Below are 13,436 nucleotides of genomic sequence, written 5' to 3' on the forward strand. Positions count from 1 at the left end.
CTCTATATCTCTAAAAGTTCAAAATTAGAAAACCTTAAAAAGATGGAAGGAAATCTCGTTTAAGAAAAAGTCTGGAGGGAACAGAAGTGGCGGAAGCCCCCGCGAGGGTGCGCGCATGGGCGGGGCGCGCGTGGGCGGGGCGCGCACGGAGCCCCCCCGAGACTCAGGAGGCGCTGCGGGCCGAGCACTGCGCGGCCAAAGGGACCGACAACTCCAAACGCACGCTGACCTGGTCCCTGTCGCATCGCCACGTCTGACGTCTCGGGCTCCAGTGGCTTCTCCACGTGCGGCTGTGCGCAGTGGACGCAATGACCTGCAAGGGACGTGCAGCCGTTCACGGCTGAGACTGTTAAATGGCAGGAGGGGTGAGGGACTCCAAAAAAGAGAGACCCTTGGGACTGAGTTCAAAGAGACACTGTCAACGTTCTGTCTGAAAAACGAGTGAACAAGTACATTCAAACTGTCCTCAGAAAAAGAGAACAGACATTCCTCCCAGAGCTTGGTTGCCGGGGGAGGGGCGGTGGCGGGGAGACCAGGCAGGGAGACCAGGCAGGAGTGGCCAGCGGTGAGCCATCACTGCCAGGCCCGGCTGTCGGCACATCACTGGGCAACACTCAGCGGCATTTCGGATGACTCGTCTCTTCGGGCCTACTCTCCACAAAGACAAACGCCAGAACATCAATCTATGCAGCTCAATAGGCAGATTTCAACCTCGGTTCTTCTAAATCATCCTTACTTTAGTATTTCCAATAGGAGAGAGGCTTCCTCCGAGAGCGGTAACAGTAAAACATAGTTACAAAGCTGAAAAATCGGGAACAAAAAAACAGACAGGGAAAGAAATTACTGCTTTAAAGAGAAAATTGGACATTAACCAACCCCTCTTTGCAGCTTATTTCCTTCAACTAACTGCAGAGTAACACCTGAAAGTCACTAACTAGATCTGTCTAACTTATTTAAGAAATCACATTCTATACACTACAGCTGTAATCATTCATAAGACTTCAATAAAATAAATGGGAGATTTTATCTTTCTGGAAGGTTCCATTTTCAAGAGGGTCATTAAGAATGAAACATTACTTACTACAAGGTACTAAAAGCTGAAAAGTAATTCCTGGAAAGTGCAGATAACCCCAAACCAAATACCAAACCAAAAACTTTATGAATCTCTGAGTGGGAGATGGGCATTTCAGATCAATTTTTTTTTAATATAAAACATGGAATTCTAAAATTATCAGCCAAAGTAATGATGAAATGGTATAAACTTAACCTATTTCAGTTCACAAACTTCCAGTACCTTCTCAAATAGAAAGTTTTAAGTGATCAAAAAGTTAAAATTTCACCAGCAACTGGAAACACTTCGTTTATCTCACACACACACACACACACACACGCGCGCACACACACACAATATACTGAACTAGGTAATGGGAGAGCAAATGACATCTGTGTAATGTGGATTTATACGGTCACCAAAAGAGATGACCTGAAGGTTTGCTTCCAAATAAAAACTGGATTTTCTTTTTTTTTATGAATTTGGATACTCTTTTTTTGTTGTTAGATTTTATTTATCCATGTCCAGGGAGAGGGGAAGGGAGGGAGAGGGAGAGAAGCACTGACGCGGGGCAGAAACATCCCGCCCTTCCTTCTCTCTGGCCCCAACTGGGGACCTGGCCCGCAACCCAGGCACGGGCCCGGGCCCTGACCGGGAACGGAACCAGCGACCTTTGGTTCACAAGCCAGCGCTCAATCCACTGAGCCACACCAGCTGGGGCAAAAGTGGATTTTGAACGGATTACAAGGCACATGCACACTTAAAGGCAAACAAAAGAAGCTTCCGCACTGCAGCACAAGCACTGATATCACACTGCATCAGACATCAACACAATGTACTATTTTCTACTATCACCTTTACCTCTGGACAGTTAACTCGTAGCCCTCTGAATACACCCAGTAACCAAGCCTGAGGGTATTATTACCAGTTCACCTACAGGAAGAGTGAGCGGTGGAGGCCGGGCAGAGAGTTTTAGAGAAAGTCTACAGCTTTAGAAAAGAAGTCAATCTACCCAGAAAGCACCGAGTGTGCAACAGAAAACGGCAGCACTGAAAAGAACAAGAAAGCAAGAAGCTCTCCTGCCAGATTTCAGGTCTGCGCCAACAGAACAGTGCAACAGCTGCAACTGCAGAAACGACATGAGTGCGTCGATTGCGGCAAAGGAAGAGCTGAAACATACACATGCTGTACAAAAACAACCATGTGCTAGCTCTCATAAAATGTTCCACATCTGAATAATTCATTAAAATAAATCTGCTACGTGTAAGTCTCGAGAGCAAGCGCACAGCTGAGAACCCAGCAAACGTTTCACATCTCTGGCATTGTCGCAGACAGAGTGTCACTACGGGCAGCAACGGCAATCAGACCCTCCTGCCCACGACAACCGACTCCTGATGCCAGTGGAAAATTCAAGGGCGATTTGTTTTAATCTCCTAGAATCTCTGATAAGGACTATTAGGTGTCCCTGACCAGGAGGTAAAGGACACCTGCGTAGCCATGTATTGAGAGCTGGACCCACTGGAGTTGATGCTGGCTGCCTCCTGCTACAGCTGAAGATTATTTACCAATTGTAAAGAACGGGGGGTGGGGGGAGTCCAGGGGAGAGCCTCACTGTCACAGAGTGTCGTGAATGAGAGCAAAGGACAATGCCGTCACTAACAAAAACCCACTGCGCTCTGCTAGGTGACCCGGAGGACTTCCATGCAGAGCAAGATTTATCACCACTAAGGAGTTTCAGGACTGAAAAACCCATTCAACAACATTAGCATTACTAAAACACCAAACAGGCTGCAGCCAACGGGAAAGCCAAACCGTTTTAGAAGGCAACAGATACTGGATTCCAGTCCTTCATTTCACTTCACTTGACTGGGATACACTGGAATATATTTAAGCCTGGGGGCGGGGTGGGGGGGCGGGGAGCTGGAAAGAATCCCGGTCGTCATTTACTGAGGTCCTCACTCAACTTCTTCAAGCAGATACGGCCGTACGATTACAATTCAGAATGGGAGGGAGCTTGGACGTTTCTGCTAAAAATCACAAGTATACTGTGGGCTGGAATGAAAGTGAACAAGACGAAAATCCCAGATTTTCTCAATTTCGTATTGTCTTTGAAAAGGTTCAACTTCTCATAACATAAACACTTTGCAGAAGCCAGTTCCCAGACTCGGTATGCGGACGACGACTCGCTCACCCAGAGTTCTGGTCTGGGCACACGAGCGCACGTGACGGGGACAGCGTTTGGTCTCGGCGTTGTGACATCCAGAAGAGCTATTCATTAGTAAGTCCTGCTACTGAAGGGAAGTCAAGGTAATTCATTTAGTATGTAGTACTTCCCTGGTTAACATTCGTCTGGGTGTGGGCAGCGTGAGACTAACCTTGTATTCCCTCTCTGACAAAGAAAGCCTTTCTTGTTTCCTTTAGATCCCAACTTTCGAAATGAATCTTACAAAGTTTCTGACAAAGGCAAATCTTACTTGGGAATGTGAACCAATTACTTAAGGTCAACCCAGCTCGGAAAGCTCACCACAAAGGACTGATGTGGGACCCCAAAATAAGGAAGTCCGTTATTGCGGCTTTCCAGCAGGATGACCGCACGGCAACGGGAGGCCTCCGTCACAGTGCTGCGGGCGGCGGACCGCCGCAGCTCCCTCGGACAGCAGTGTGGCAAGGTGTGCACCGAGAGTCAGAAGGGTTCTCTGTACCCGTGTGCCTAATAGTTCAGCTCCCAGGAATCCGCCCTAAGAAAATAATAAAAAGTACAGATATATGTCCAAAGATGTTCACTGTGATTTTATTTTTTCAACAATTAAAAACTGAAATAAATGTTCAAAAGGCTGGGAACAGTTAAGTAAATTATGTTATACCCATACAATTAGGTATGTGACGATTAAAAATGCTTATCAAAAGAATAGAACTTGGCCCTGGCTGGAGTAACTCAGTGGATTGAGCGCAGGCTGCAAACCAAAGTGTCGCAGGTTCGATTCCCAGTCAGGGCACATGCCTGGGTTGCAGGCCACGGCCCCCAGGAATCACACATTGATGTTTCTCTCTCTCTCCCTCCCTTTCCCCTCTAAAAATAAATAAATAAAACCTTAAAAAAAAGAATAGAACTTTATATAAGGTATTATGTCTACCATCTTTTTGTTTTGAAAAATACACTGAAAGAAAATATACCAAAACATTAAAACTTGTATAAAGTTATAAATACTACCAGTAACATTTAAAACTTGTACAGTGATTCGGCTACTACGTTCGCATACATTGTATCCGAGGAGGCCATCTAGCCATCTTCCATGCGACTGCGCAAGCCCAGAGCTCCCACCCCGAGCGCGAGAACAGGCCACTCTGCAGATCACCAGCAATGAGTGTGATCGGAAGTGGGAGCTGTATATACAGACACAGGGAACAGCATTCTAGACTAAAGAACAGCATGAAGGGCAGGAGCCAAGGGCCAATAACAGGACAAAAGGCATCCAAGGACTAGTCAGTGCTTCTGAGCGGCAGGAAAGGGAAGGGGATGTGAGGACAGAAGAAATGCTGCCACTGTCAGGGGCCAGGAGCCCAGCGGTGGGGTTAACTCCAAAACGTCTTGTGATCTAAACAACCTTACCTTCGTGCTAAAGAGGTCTCCCTCTTATTTTTAAAGAAGTTTTAAAGATGTTTTATTTTTAGAGAGAGAAGGGAGGGAGAAAGAGATGGAGAGAAACATCAATGTGCGGTTGACTCTCAAGTGCCCCCTACCTGGGGGACCTTGCCAGCAACCCAGGCATGTGCCCTGCCTGGGAACTGAACCGGTGACCCTTTGGTTCACAGCCGGCGCTCAATCCACTGAGCTATACTAGCCAGGGCGGTTTGAATGTTTCTTATGTTGACAATCTGAAATCCTAATTTTTATATTTTCTTCCTTCTGTTGCTATATTTCAATAGGTAAGAGGCAGAAACCCAACTGAAAAATGTTACTCTGCTAAATATATATATATAAAACTAGAACTGTTCATAGCTAAACAGTCACACCAACACTTTGAAGCTCTAATAAAGCTGCCAACCTTTAAATGTCACTCCGTACTGCAACCTGAGCACGTTGCTCCATGGGAATCATGGGCTTCGAAACAGCACTGACTGCAGCCAGACCACGGAGGCAAACGTCCACGGATTCTCACTAGGGGTTAGCAGCAGTGAATCGGGCCATCGCAGGCGGGGCACACGGCCCAGGAGACGGGACGGAGACTTTCAGGTCACCAGTGCAAAGCGTCCGGCAGATACCCAGCTCTGGTGCTCACCGGCTCCAGCCTTCTGGGAGCTGCTCGGACTACTTCTCAGCTTGAGGTTCTTTACCTGTCGAATGTAGACCATAACTGTACCTAACTTTAAAAGCTTATAATGACAAAGTCTCTTTCTGTGACCAAACTTTAGTCGGGCTCTGAGCCCTCTTCTCACCTGGACCTTGGTCTTGGCCCCCGGTCCTGCCTTCAGCCTGCCTAGCCCAGATTCAGCGAGAACCCTGACAGGTCAGTTTAGGGAGAAGCCCCATGCCCCTGATAACAGGACAAAAGCCACTCTCTCTGAGCTGGCTGGACCCATAAAGCATGACTGATCCTGATTGTTTTATGAGGCTTTACTGGAAGTGCCCTGAAGGCTCAACAGGACACACCAGACCGCAGCGACCGGACTGCCCCTGCACCCAAAGGTGACACCGACGTAAGCTGCAGCCTGGGTGAAACACCACCCTGCTCTAGGACCGCCCTGGCGCCGGATGAACACTCACAGCCCCCCGCACCTCCAGGCCGGGGTGGTGTGTTTCTCTGCCTTCTGCATTTCCCTTGGTGAGTTCTTTCACAGTCCGAGTCACTGACCACCCTAACCCTGGTATCTAACCTTCCTCAGTATCCGACCAAGTTCCCCATCCCTAACCTCTGACAGGTGAGTCCCTGGCCTGTCTTCCCCTAAATCCCGTTAGATCCGTTTAGCAATGTGCCATCCACTGGCCTCCTTGCTCTGCTCCTGGTCTGCAAATTCCTGCTTCTTGTTGTATCCAGAGTCGAGGCTGCTCTCTCCCCTCTAGTGCAGTGGTCTTGACTCAAGTCTTCCTCAGTGTTTTAACAAGTGTCAGGAGAATTGTTTTAACAGTAAGAAGAATCAATGAGTTTTACTGTAAGTAAAACACTCAAAACGGTGTCTTGTGGATTTCCTCTCTTGTTCCCTTCGCATGCTCTAAACTTAGAAATAGATCCATTTAACCGCCTGTTTACTCTGTTTCTTGGACAAGACTGGTCCCTTAAGAGCAAAGACTTATTTCTAAATTTCCAGCATCTGTTACATGGTTTGACCCATTAAAGACATACAAACAGCCGTGGCCAGTGTGGCTCAGGCGGTTAGAGCATCGTCCTGTAGCCAAAGGGTGGCGGGTTCGATCCTCTGGAGCGTACAGGAGGCAACCCATGGAGGAGTCTCTCACATAGATGTCTCTCTCTCTCCCTTCCTATCTTTCTGGAAGCAAGGAAAACAATGTCCTCAGATGGGGATAAAAAGAAAACAATTTTTTAAAGGGCACGAAGGCAATGTGTGCTGTATAAATGGGTTTTAGAGTGAATGAAGGAAGGAAGTACTCAGAAGCCCACATGATCCTAACCCTTCCACCCTCAGCGGCCACCTGCACAACCTGCGAACCAAACAGGAGTCTTCTCCCAGGCGGATTCTTGCCACCGCGTGGTCCTGCAAATGCTCGGGAACCAGGTGCAATTCTCCACAGCAAATACCGGAGCAAACAACAGATTATGATTTTCAAAGTGGACTATGGCCCCCAAAATATTCCAAGGAATTCAACAGAAACAAACTAGTTTCCTAAACATAACAGTATTATATTAGCCACGTAATCTGCAAATTATCTGGAGTTCTGACAAAAATACATAAAACACAGTCCAACTAATAACAAAGCTGATGCTTAAACATGTCTTTTCAAAAACAAAGGCTATAAATTAAAACAGGCAATCGCATGCCACAAATTTGCTATTTTAGAAGCAACAATCGAAATGCTTAGGTGGAGGTTCCTCTTTATTTGCACACAGCACAAGTTTTCCTTATTTAGTTGGCCTTCAAGTCAAACAAATTCAGTTTAACATCAGAGGCTTCCTTGTTTCTTTCGTTTACTTAATACCAAAGTACATTATTACTGTTTGTTAAGCTCCTTTTAAAAGCGAGACTGTCATCACAGAATGCCGATTCCAGCTGTTCGATGCCGAACACTTCGTAACCCACGGACAGCTGTCCCTACCTGTGCGTCTGGAACGCTGTCCTAATCGAGTCATCGCGTGTGTTCACAGGAATAACAAAGAAGACCACCCTGAGCGCAGAGAAGCCTGCCCCCTGAAACACGACCACCCCAAACCTGTAGGCCCCAAGTTCTACAAATTAGAAGCATCAAAACTTAAATACCTAACAGATCATCTCATTATGTAAAGAGCTCATGCCTAAAAACATTCCAATGAGGTTGGAAAATTCTTTAACTACTAAGTTGAAATCTCTTCAACCTAGCAAAGTACAAGGTTAACAAAATATTGTTAGGATTAAAAGAATATAAATATTCTGCAAAATATACATGATGCATGTCCTAATTTTTTTTTAAACAGTGCAACCCTAACCAGATAAAGAAAATAATTTCACCCATAAACACACAGTGGGAGCCCAGAGAAACCGGGCTGTCTGCTGGCCCAGCTCTAGTCTCAGATCCGTCCATCCTAACTCATGCCGTTTAACGCGAGGATCCCATTCTGACTTGATTAGACAGCGCTGATCTCCCCTGCCGGAGCCAGCCAAGCAGACCATCCATCCTGAAACCGAAGACATAAAATACCGGCAGTAGGAATTAGACAAAAATTGAGTTCGAGGCAGCTAGGCAACAGGCAAACTGATTCAGACTGCGCAGTCGCAGACGGTGAAACGCGTCACTGTAGACAGTAACTCAACCCCGCAAGCGGAGAGGCCAGGGGCTACGCGGGCGAGCGCTCAGCACGGCTCAGCTGCCTTGCCGTTGACTTGGCCGCCTATGCAGACTCAACACTGCGCGCTAAAAATAGGACACAAGAATGCTTTTACAGCGCCCCAGCCACTAAAAACACTGGGAGCAAATTCAAAACGCATCCGAGACTGTACCAAGGAAAGACAAAAAGCAGTGTTTCCAGTGTCAAAACCACTAATCAAGAAAAAGGAGATGTTAATAACACCTTGCTTTTAAATAGCACCAACATGTGAAGCAGCTCAAATATTTTTGCAAATTAAAAAAAAAAAATCTAATTATCATACTTCTAGCTATGCTCTTGTGAAATTGGTGAAACATAAACATAATTACTTCTGTTCGGCTGCTGAAGAAAAACAGACACGCACCGCACCGCACGTCGCACTCCCGCACAGGCCAGCCCCCGGCATCCCGCACGCGGCCACGCAGCCACGCGGGCCGCTCGCCCTGCAAACTGGAACAGAGCGGAACGGGCAAGTGACCCCCGCAGCTTCCTGCGTTCAAGAGCTAAACTCTAAGAATGAGCCATTGAGGCAAAATCAGCTTTAGTTTCAAAAGAAAACACTTCATTCTATTTAATCTGATGAATCTACCTTTTAATTTATTTTTTGAATCTACTTTTTTTAGAAGCGAATCAAGAAACTGTTATGATTATGAAAGCCACTTGAAATTTATAAATCATAGAGAAAAGTGAAAATTCTATTTCTCACGCCGACCAATATTCGCTGACAACTTTATGACTCTTTCAAAGGACAAAAGGAATTCAACTTGAAGTACAAGGTCAAAGAGTACAAAAAGGCACACCGGCCTGGGAAACCGATCGGTTCAACAAAGAAGGATGAGTCAACCAATACCTGCAGATCCCAGGTACACAAAAGAAAATTTTATTTTGATTCAAAACAGGAATTAAATTGTCCCGCTGATGGCTAGGAAAAAAGCTCACTGTTAAGTGTTTTATATGTGCTTTTTAAGAGCTGTTACAGTGAGGCGACTTTACAAGCTCGTATATTATTACAGAACGAGGGGGCACTTCCTAAACACACCCAATGTATCTAACTTCCTCTCAACGCCAGCTCTGGGTGAAATGCTGCTTTCTTGCCTACTATTCAGATAAGGCACAGCCAAAGCAGTCACAGGATGAGTAAACCTGAACTTGCTACAGGACTTTCCAAGTAGATAACAAGGAACTTAAAAACTCTGCAAACACACCCTTATTTGAAACAGAAGAGAAACTTGAAAAGTACTCAGTGAAAATCTGAGCTCCTTTCTTAAAAGGTAAGCTCTTCAATGCACAGTCTGTCTCCTTGTAAATTCTATTCAGTCCTCAGCGCCTGTGCTGATGCCAAGAGGAAAATGGGTTCTCCTGCCACAATCAAAGGCAGCCCGCTTGAATAAAATGATATGATGGCTAGAATCTGCCTCAGGTGAACCCGGGGCTGGGGCCGGGGCTGGGGCCGGAGTGGGGCGGGGAGACAGAGGAAACGAACCCACGAGAGTCAGCAGCCACTGAAGCTGGGACTAGGACCCGGTCCTCGGGATTTACGGCTGCCCCCACCGGTTCTGTGGAGTCTGAAATTTTTCAAACGAAAAGGTTAAATAGGGAAAGAGAAGAAAGCTAGTTTTAGAACGTTAAATGCCTCTCCAATAGCCTATTTCTGTAGGCTACCAACTCAGAAGAGTTTCTTAATTGAGAATTCAAGAGGAATATAGAAAGTATTTTTAAAATTCTTTACAGATATAAAATCATTAGAATGATTCTACAGTTTTTCTATTGTTCTTACAGAAGTAAAAGCCTAAATTAAGAAATTACCTGTCTCTAGATTAATATGATTTCTCTTCATATGTCATTGCAATTAAGCCTAATTTTAAAAAAATGGCTGTTCTCTTTTTTCTTTTCCTGGTAACAGATACTCTTTCTGAAATAATTAAAGGAAATGATGGGATACCCTAGGGAAACTTTCTACCCTAAAACCCAGGCTTTAAATAAAGCTGAGCAAATTTTAAACTATCTTTTATATCAGTTTCTAAGGGATAATCTTGGATCGAACTAAATTAAGCTAACTTTTATCCTATTACCATACAATATTAATAAATATTCCCCCAAATCATGCTATTCCACATTTGGGAAATTTCATTCTTTTGGATCGTGCTACGAACGGCAGCACAGAGGAGCCCTGGCTATCTTCTGTTCAACAGACTCAGTAAGTACCCCGAGGAGCTCTACCGAGCTCCCTCTAGTCTCCTCCAGTGCCTGAGACACCTGCCGATCCAGATTAACGTCGCGCCTGTGAGCTGACCTTACACGGAAAAGTAAGTAACTTACATTACTTCAAAGTAATGCAAAGTTAAGCAAGAAAGACTGCAAAAGGAAGAAAAGCTAGTGATTACAGTATGGCTATACACATGGACAACATTCAAAAACTGTAAGGACAAAAAAAGGAAGCAGAAATACAGTAGAATATACAATAAACAGTGTCAGTAGTTGTCCTGAGTAGCCAGATAGGAGACGATCTTTTCTTTGCTTGTATTTATGTACATTTTTCAAATTTTCTATAATGAACGTGTCAGCCGTTAAGAAAAACAACTTTTGTATGGAAAAAATGACCAAGAAAGCGTTTTCATTTTATATATAAAGGTGCAATCTATAGGAACTACTCTATAAAACTGTTTCGAACTAAGCCACAGAAGACACTACCAATAATGAAAAGAATTGCTTTCTTTCTATTCTTCGTCTTGTCCCTTAGTCCAACGCTTATTAAGCAGCTATCTCGTACCACATCCACCGTCCCAAGATCCCCCAAATGGTAATAAAGATATAACTAGTAAATTCTCATGATCAAGGTGCTTGAGAACATAGGCCTAAACCATCCTGCCCCCAACTCTCAGTACCCCTCAAAAGACCCAAGAACCCTTCTGGAAGGTCACCACATACAAACATATCCTGCAACAGAAGGTGTTACTGGGACGCACCGGCTGCCCTTCTCTCCCCAGATCCCTCTCGGCCTGCCCGTCCCTGTGGGAGAACACGCCTCTTGCCCACCGAGGCCCTGTGTGACCGTGAGGCCTGCTCCAGCCAGTGAAGGGTGAGCGGCAACGGCATAGGCCGCTCAAGGGGCAGAAGCAGCACTCGGAGAGAGCCACTGGGAGATGCCGCCGCGGCTGTTTTCACACTTCCGTCCTGGGTCTTAGAATGAAGCCCACGAATGGCATTGATGTGAGAAATAAACGTTTTTGTTGTCAACCACAGATGGGTGGGTTGTCACTGCAGCATAAGTTAGCAAAAGCCGACTGATCCGCGTTCCCCTGACGAGACTTCGATATAGGAAAGAAGACCGCTCACCAACAGCCCGGGGGAAGTGAGTTAGCTCTTCCCCAGCTGTGCCCACTCTGCAGGTCACAACCGAATCTTGCAAGAGGCGGACGCTGACGGCTGGGCGCCACAGCCGGCAGTCACCGGCCCAGTGCTTGTTCGGTTTCGCTGGGCTCCCGTGCAGACCGGCCTGCTGCCCTGTGTCTGCTCGCTGAGCCCGTAGTCGCGGATGAAACTCCCTGCCTGGAAGAAAACCTTCAAAGAGTGGCGCCAGTGGAGATGTTCCATGGGACACAAGAGAAGAAGCAATGGCCAGAGGAATGGAATCTACCACTTTCCTCGGAAATAAATTAACTGTAACAATCATTATATTGTATCCCTGAAACTAATACGGTTTAAAACTTACTGGTTAAAACTTAATACACAACGGAGATGAGTTTCTAATTAACGGAGTCGCCTGAAACTGACACACTGAAGTTGTCGAAGGGCAACTGTCACAGAAATCAATGAACGTTGAAAGCAGCGGCCAGGTCGCATCACGGTGCCCGCGCAGTGCGCTGGCAGAGGCGGCAGACGAGGCATCAAGTGCCGGGCCGCACTCTGACGGGCGACGGGGAACCCAGGACGATGCAGTACGTAGAGGTCGAGGGGAACGCACGTTCACGTGCACGAATAACACACCTGGAGCACACACAGCCACACGATAAAGCTGTAAAAACGCTCTGGCGTGGGAAGGTCCGAGGCGTGCGGACAAGAGAGGGGACGGCGCCGAGCATCCGTCTGGACCACGCCGTGCTGAACAGCCTGTGAGCGGTGCCCGAGGGGCTCTGTCCAGCGGTGCCCGGCCGACCTCCTCCTGGATTCCGCTGTGCACAGCGCGCTCCCATGTCCTTGGCCCACACTTGCAGGACAAAAATCTTTTGTTTCAACTTTTTAATTCAATTTTTTATTGACTTATATTTAGATGCTTGTTTTTTTGCATTATAAAGGAATTTTTACATTTACTTTTCAACATATAGTACGAGAAATTTTGTGTAATGAGTAACTATGAAACACAAGAACACACACAAGGCGCTTCAGGCACTACTCGTGTACAGAGCACACCCGTGTGCTTCCCCCAGGAACTCTGGCGAGATGAAGTGCACCTTCCAGAGCCGGAAACACACCAGACCCCCTCGGCTCTGCCCTCCTCTCCCCTCACTCTCACGACCAGCCCCCGGGGGCTTCTCGGAACCCCCAGTGCTCCTCAGACCGAAACGTAATGTTCACCTCCAACTTGCTCCTTACATCTGCCTGATGTTTGCGTAGTGTAACCGAGGAATTACATTTAAGAAAATGAAAACAGCATATGCTCACACTAGAGTAAAGTTTGCTCACACTAGAATGTATTTGCTTGCTCGTACTAAAATAAACTACAGATGACTTAAAGAATCTAGTGAAAAAATGAAATAATGGAAGTGTGATACAAGAAAATGTGGGTTCGTGTTTATAAAACCTTAGAGTGAGAGAGGACTTTCCCATGACAAAAGCCCTTAGAAACGAAAGACAGTGGCTGGGGAGAGGGGAGGCCTGAAGTAATTCTACAGAAGAAACACACAGGAGGCCCGGGCCGGGCAGCTCCGTTGGCCGTGGCGTCTTCCCTGATAGGCCAAGGCTGCAGCCAGCCATGGCCAGGTAATGTTTTTAAAGCAAATGAAAAATTGGGGATAAATTTCTGAAGTTTAAGACATAAGAAATTACCATCTCTAAGTGTAAGGAGCTCATATACATTAAGAAAAAAGAAAATGTGACAAGGACAAGAGCAGAAATACAAAAGACAATAAACATAAATGAGCAATTAACACATGAAAAGAAGCACTGAGCTTCTTATCAGCAAAGAAACGGAATTAAAACAAGGAGACTGTTCACCCCCGAGCCAGTACATACTAAAACAGCGATGCGTGAGGACTCGGGGCCTGGGCAGTAATCACTGAGCCCTTCTGGAGACAATCTGGCAAAATACATCAACAGCTTTCGATTTTACACGCTCTCTGTTCTACCAAGTCTACTTCAGGGCATTCATC

General features: G+C 46.1%; 1 protein-coding gene across 4 annotated transcripts in view; it reads right to left on the reverse strand.

Moving 5' to 3' along the window:
* The window catches only part of ITSN1 (intersectin 1), a 174,836-nt gene that overhangs the window by 135,848 nt on the left and 25,552 nt on the right, over positions 1 to 13,436 (reverse strand). The window lies entirely within an intron of this gene.

This window comes from Phyllostomus hastatus, unplaced genomic scaffold (genome assembly GCF_019186645.2).
Source record: "Phyllostomus hastatus isolate PE091 unplaced genomic scaffold, TTU_PhHast_1.1 phas_contig_948, whole genome shotgun sequence".
NCBI lineage: Eukaryota > Metazoa > Chordata > Mammalia > Chiroptera > Phyllostomidae > Phyllostomus > Phyllostomus hastatus.